Consider the following 7,570-nt stretch of genomic DNA (forward strand, 5'->3'; position numbering starts at 1 on the left):
CTTTTGACTTCATCTCCCTAATGAGTGTATAATTCAATCTTATTATTGTACTGATTAGTATTTTTCTGATTCTAGAGTTGCACACCATTCCTTGTGCTATACTGGCTTTTTGTCATCTTCTTATGTCTACATTTTAATTGGGTTGTCTAATAATGAGCTCTAAGAATTCTTTATATATTCTGCTCATAGGTTATATGCATTGTAAATATGGTCTGTTTAAGGACTATTTTTCATTTTAATTATGTCATTTAAAGTTCTAAATTTTGATGGAATCTCATTTATCAATTTTTTTCTTTTATACATCATGTTTTTTATCCTAAGTAGTTCTTACCTACCCTGAATTCATAAATATTTTCCCTTATAATTTCTTCTTAAAGTTTTATACTTTTAGGCTTTCTTATTTAGGTTCATAGATCCCTTCAAGTTATTTTCATGTATGGAAAAAGGGGTTGAGGTTAATTTTTTATATACGGATACCAGGTGTTCTAGTGCCATTTGCTGAAGACACTATCTCTTCCTCAGCTATAAAATGCTAATGTTAAATAATCTTTCAAAACTCAGTGGACCATACATGTGCAGTTGTATTTCTAGATTCTCTGTTTTATTCCAATGATCTATATGTCTTTCCTTACACCAACACTGCCTTGATTACTGTAGCTTTAGAAAAAGTCTTACAATTGGGTGCTAAATGTCTTCCAACACTATTTTCGTTTTTGTTTTTGGCTTTTCTGGGACCTTTGCACTCCTACATAACTTTTAAATTTCAATATCCAGTTCTTCATTTATAGCAAGTATACACAGGCCTGAATTTTTATATATACCTTGTGTTTTATAATCCTGCTAAATTCAAGTACAAGTTCTAGTGGCTCCTAGAGACTTCTTAGTATTTTCTCTGTAGATGATCATTTCATCTACATATAAAGATTTTGCTTCTGCCATGCCAATCCTATCCTAGTTGTGTCATTTTATTGCCAGCCTATTTTGGTTTAGACCTATGTTTCAAAGTCTAATGGACAGATGAAGAGTAGGCATATATGCCCTTGTTCCCCACTTTAGGGATAAAGTATTGCATTGTCTCCATTCATAAATGGAGTTTTTGTTGGAAGGATGGAGTACATGTCTTTAATCTGTTGAGAAGGTTCTGTTCTACTTCTAGTCTCCTGATAGCTTTTACCATGAACAGCTGCAGAATTTAGTCCAATATTCTTTCTCCAACTAGTGACAGGATCATATGGCTTTCTCCTTTCCTCTGTTAAAATGATGACTTTTGGGAGTTGATCTTCCAATGCTGAACCAACACTGCCATCCCTATAATAAAACTACTTTCTACATACTGCCAGATCTGACTTCTAAGAGTTTGTTTTGTTAAACAAATTTCTATCTATGTTCATACGTTTTTCTTCTATTATCTTTATCCAATTTTAGGATTAGCACAATGTTGAGTTCCAAAAATGAGGGGAGAAGTGTTCCTTCTTTTTTCTGCTTTAAATGTTTGATATAATTTATCAGTTAAAATGTTTATGAGCCTGCTGTTGTCATATAGGTAGGTTTTCAAGCTAGGAATATACTTTCTTTAATAGGTGCTATTCAAATGTTATATTTTTTCCAGAGTTAGTTTCATTAATTTGTCTTCTAAGTTACTTCTTTGAAGTTGTCAAATTTATTTCAAAAAAGATCTTTGTAATATGCTTGCTATATCCTTTTAAACTCGGTAAAATCTGTGGTAATGTCTCCTAGATCTTAATATTGTAATTAAATTATGTATAACTGATATTGTGTAACAGGAAGGAAAGGTGTAAAAGAGCAGGGGAATTGGGAGGGGTAGGGGAAGGGAGAAAAGGGAAAGGAAAAAATATGAGAAGAGGGATAAAATGGAAACAAGGTCTTTGCAAATACGGAAGGGTGGAGGGGGTGAAGGGAGGGCAAGGGAAGGGGAAAAATAATAAGAACCAAGAGACTCATGTAATGGTACAAGATATCAATGATGAATGTAACTGTATTTTATACCTAAAATGTACCAATAAAGTTAATGGAGAAAAAATACACCTGAGAACCGCAAAACAAAAGGAAAACCTCACATGTGAGGGAATTCAAAATGATCATCAGAAGAATCCTCAGCAAAATCAATGTAGACCAAAGACAGTGGGCTAATATAGTCAATATCCTGGATAGAGAAAAACACAACTTAACAATCCAAGATGATTTACCAAACCATCTTTGAGGTGTGAGGAAGAATAAATTCTTTCCTGGTCCACAGAAGCTAAGGGAGTTCAAAACTAGAGCTCTGGTTGAGAGTGTTCTCAAGCTGAGGCATAAGGCAACTAATCAACAGCATAAAAATCATGAGTGTATAAAACGCAAATGTGTAACAAATACTGAACCACATTCTGGATATTTGAGGACTGTAACAGTGTGTGTAAACAATACCACTATAAGTAGTGGTTAAGAGACAGAAATATTCAGAACTATTCAAAAAAATTAGAAGAGAATTTTTAAAGAAAAATTTAAATAAAATGTTTAAATAATATTGCTTCAAATTCTTACACCAATATATATAATTTGGAAGGAAAGAAAAAGTTTCATGTTGTACTTAATCAAAACTCTCTGATTAGATAAATGTAGAGTGTCATATGTATAAAATATTCCATATAAGCATTGCTGCAAACAATGTAGAACTTCAGTATATTTAACTCTGACAGATATTTCTTCAGTATTTCAAGATGTCACCTTTTTAGACTCAGGATGAACTAGGCAAAGTTGTCCTGGAAAATGCGTGTACATTTCAATAGGAAATTTAAATAGTGAACAACCTACACTAGGGGACCTAAAGAGGCCTCCATTGCTCATATCCATTCCCTTCTTAGGGAAGATCTTTTACTAGGAAAAGAAAATTGGGGTTCAACAGGGGCAAGGCACAGATTGCTTCAAGGTGCTGTTATCTTTTGGATTTTAGCTGGATAACAAGACCATCTTTGCTGGCTGGACAAGTCTTCTATTCAGCCTCCCCTCCTGAGCTCTGCACTCCACCACAATCCCACATCCCTGTCTCTTTGTCCACTTCTGGGCAAGCTTCAAGTGTCTGGCTCTCTCTAGTCTCCTGCCATGTGAACATGACTCCTGTGTTTAGACAGGTAATAAAACTTCTATATTTTTCTTTGTGAATCTATTTTCAATTCATTTCATGAATTGAAATCATCAATCTTCCAGAATGAAAATGTAAATTCCTTACATTTCACATCAGAATTGATAGAGGGCACAATAAAAATATTAGAATTCAAAATGTTGCTCTTTTGTTCAAGCAGCCAACCAGGATTGTAAACTCAGCCCCAATTAGAAAAATGGAGGGACAAAGTTGAACAGAGGAAGACACTTTATTTGAAAAAAGGAAAAAGAAGGCATGGAGGAGACAGATAGCTACCACGATAAGGAAGAATCAGAGTAGGGAGCTTAAGAGAGGTGGAGAGCCTGTGGGCCTTTGTTCTGGCCTCTAGGTATGGGGTGGGGTCACACCATTCTCCCACCTGGACCTTTGCATAACTGCATCAGCTTCCAGGCAACTCTGCCTAAGTCATTTCTTCCTGTGCTCTCTGTACAGCTTCTTTCTGCCTGGTGCTTAATTTGTCCTTGAACTACACTTCAGAACTTTATGTTGGGGGGGGGGGTCATGTGTTTCCAAGAGGGCGCTTCATTCATGGTTAGCTTAGAGAAAGGGGGCGTGTGGATGTCTGCTGTACTCTATAAGCCTGATATGAATATCATGACTATAGAGTGGAATAAATGAGGACCCAATTGGGAAAAAATATATATGTGTATATATATATATACCTTCACAGGGAAATTTCTCAAGTAAAATTTTTATTTATCTCCTTCTAGTCAGGATTAGCTAGAAAACCTAATGTGTCCCTTACTTTCTTGTCCATAGCCCCTGCCCCTACCAAAGCATGTTTCAACAAAAACTCAACAAACCACAGAAAAGGTCTGTAGGAGAGATACAAACAAAAATATAAACCTAGATTTAGAGATACATACTTAAGTCTAACTAGAATAATATCTACTTGCATCTACACATTTCTAACATCACTTGGTACTTATATGGTGTCAGGAGAAAGTTTTTCTTCCTAAGATATCTTCCTAAGAAGTAGTTCTAAACAGAGTACTAAGCAATCCTGTTTTAATACTGCACTAACTGTGAGAACATTCTACCACACACAGCCCTCCTGAGTGCCTTTTATACCTCCATGTTCCTCATGCTGTAGCAGACTGGGTTGAGCATTGGGGTGATGATACCATAGAGCATGGAGATAAGTCTCTCCCTGGAAGAAGTATGTCTGGTGGAGGAGGGCTGGATATAGGTGAAGATGGGTGTGCCATAGAACAGACAGACCACAAGGAGATGGGAGGCACAAGTGGAGAAGGCTTTGTGCTTCCCTTCTGCAGAATGGATCTTTGGGATGGTTGAGATGACATAGATGTAGGAGATCAAGGTGGTCAGGAAAGAAATGGATCCACTGATTTCCCCCTACCACTAAGACCACCATTTCAGCCACGTAAATGGATGAGCAAGACAGGCCTACCACTGGTGGGATATCACAGGAGTACTGGTTGACCAGATTGGACCTGCAGAAGGAAAGGCTGAAGTTAAAGACTGTGTGGATGGAAGAATTCAGAAACCCAGCTGCCCAAGTCCCAGACACCAGCTGGACACAGCGAGCCTTTGTTATGATGACAGATTAACGAAGGGGGAAGCAGATGGCCACATACTGGTCATAAGCCATGAGAGTCAGCAGGAAGGCTTCTGTCCCAACTAGTGCCATCAAGAAATACACCTGCAGAGGATACCCAACAAAGGAAATGCAGTGGTTCTCAGTCAAGGGGTTGTGCTGCATGTTGGGGACAGTTGTCTATGGGCAGACTATATCTAAGGGGGACAAGTTTGTCAAAAAATAGTATATGGGAGTATGTAGCAGCTTTGTCTCAGTCCCTATAGCCAAGAGGATGGCCCCATTTCCCATTAACATGACCTGGTAAATGATGGCAAAGGCCACAAAGAGAGGATATTACACCTCAGGGAGGTCAGAGAGACTGATGAGGATGAACTGAGTTACTGTGGTAACATTGTAGATGTCTGTCTCCTCTCCACCTGCGTCTCTCTGGAGGGAAAAAATCACCAAACACAGGTTAGGCAACCAAACAATGCTTCTGAGAAATTCTTGGAAAACTGCTCCAAATCTATTTACAAATTTAATCTGAACTACTGTGCTGTTTTTCTTGAAATAGTTACGCTCTGATCTTCATGGGAGGGTGCCCTATGATTACTATAGAAATTCATGACAATTCAACTCCTTGTTCATAATTTTTATCTTTCCAAGTTGTTTGGGGCTGAACATTCAGGGAGACCTGATGGTGGATTTCTCACATCCTTTAGGGGACTTGATTCTTGTTTCTCATGTTACTTCCCCTGGTAACTTTTATAAGCTCTTGCAATACTAACATCGTTGGAAGCAGAACCTGTCCATGATATATTGGGCTGTATCTTAGACATGTTTTGTACTATCCATCATATATTTGTCTATCATAGAAGTACTATTTTTCTTTTCAGAAAAGTTTCTTGAAGTTAATGCTACTTCAAAAATAGCACTAACCACCTGAGCAGAAGTTTCATAAATGGATATTAAAAGCCAACTGAATTAAAATTGTTTTATTTACTATCAAAATCAACTATATTACTTTGACCAATAGGAGATCACATTACCAAGAAAAGTTTTCAGCAAGAAGAACAGAACACCATGCAACCAACAGATTTCAGGAGTCAATAAAAGCAAACTCATCTCTTATACTTGGAACTCATGTCAGGGTTTAATCTATAGTTTATATTATGCCTACTTCCCTAAGGAAATATCCTAAGAAGAATTCCACATGGAATATTCTTCTCTTGCTCAGAAATCCAAATGAGATTCTAATGGCCAATAAATTTCAAGTAAGTTTAACAATCATTGTAAATTGCAGGGCTCATATTTTTGTTGGTTTTAATGATCTAGGGTTAGGTAAAAGGAAGATTTTTTGTAGTAATTTCATGAGCAAGTAAGGATAGAATAAATTCAAGGTGCAGGTGTGGTGGGGCATCCCTGTAAACTCTGCACTCCAGAGGCTGAGGCAGGAGGATGGCCAAGAGTTTGAAGCCATCCTTTGCTACATAGTGAGTTCAAGGCCAATTTGAGCTATACAATGAGACTCTTCTCCAAAAACCAAAATAAATAAATAAGTAAATAAATAAATGAATAATATTTAATTGGTGTTATGCTAACTTTGCTGTGATTATAGTAATCAGTCTTCCAACATATGGTAATACCACCAAAGTTTTTTATAAAACATTTTCATGGGAGAACAACAAACTTTAACTGAATTTTAATCATGATAGGATACTTTTATTTTGTAGAGACTATGTGTCATACACATGAAGAACCAACATGAGAACAGTTTAGATTCAATGTGTGTGGAAAAACAAATCCATTGTACCTATAACTCAATTAATTGATTAAAAATTGGGATGGGGATTTAGCTCAGTGGTTTCGCCACCTGCTGTGCAAGCGCAAGGACCTGAGTTCAATCTCCGGTACCAAAAAAAAACAAAAACAAAGCAAAAATACAAATAATCTTTGTGGATAGGTGATAGATAGAGGGAGAGATGGAGTGATAGAGACTGAAACACACGCAGTACAGTTAGGGAATATAAGGCCAAATAATAGCTACAGTATTTCAATTTTTCAAGTTATGATGTTTCTAATTTTTTCAAAATAAAATGGAAAATTTCAAACACGAACATAAAAAATAACAGAGAGATGAATAAATCTCACACTTCACCCTGTAATCACATCCCTGCTCAACTTTATGTTACTGTAGAAAGAGCAACAGCTTAATTTCCTAACACACCTCACCTTTGGGAACATTTCAGCCACAGTCATGTGCTCAGGTGGGCCATGTGCTTGTCAACAGAGTTCATGGGTGGGGGCAGGGCTGGAGGGCCTGGGTTCACTTTTCAGCAGCTCAAAAGGAAAAAATTCATGTTTGCTACTTTAGCATTTTTCACTCTGTCTTCAGGTTTTATATTATAGTTTTTGTAGTTCATGAAACAGATTTTAATCTGTATTTGTATACATGACTTTTTATTTAGGGCTTGGAAGAATATTGATACTCCATTATAAAATATGCAAATATGCCTATATATTTCACGTCCCCCAAATCCCCATTTCTTCATCTGAAATTCAGTTGAAATTTGTGTGACTGGAGATCCCAATGCCTTGACTTTGAGACCTTCTCTCAGCACTGGCGCTCTCCCGCACTCAGCGCCTTGTCTCTCTCCCATCTGAACCTGCATACCTGACTGGCCAGGCACCAACCCGTGCTTGGTTTTCCTCAGAGTCCTCCTGCTCTCAGGCCCAGACAGAGCACAGAGAGTGCCTGGGCTCCTGGCACTTCCTCATCCAGGGCATCAGAGGTTTTGCAGTCCAACCACTCTGCTCCTAATCCTGTAACCTTGCACAGGCCCAGAGTGCTTTACACAGGACAGGGC

General features: G+C 37.6%; 1 pseudogene; it reads right to left on the reverse strand.

Moving 5' to 3' along the window:
- Positions 1–4,171: 4,171 nt before the first annotated feature.
- LOC106008664 (olfactory receptor 5V1-like) lies at positions 4,172–6,962 on the reverse strand (annotated as a pseudogene).
- Between the last annotated feature and the right edge of the window lie 608 nt (positions 6,963–7,570).

Source organism: Heterocephalus glaber, unplaced genomic scaffold (genome assembly GCF_053883595.1).
Source record: "Heterocephalus glaber isolate CG9 unplaced genomic scaffold, H.glaber_assembly_v1.0 deba00001806, whole genome shotgun sequence".
In the NCBI taxonomy this organism is placed as follows: Eukaryota; Metazoa; Chordata; class Mammalia; order Rodentia; family Bathyergidae; genus Heterocephalus; species Heterocephalus glaber.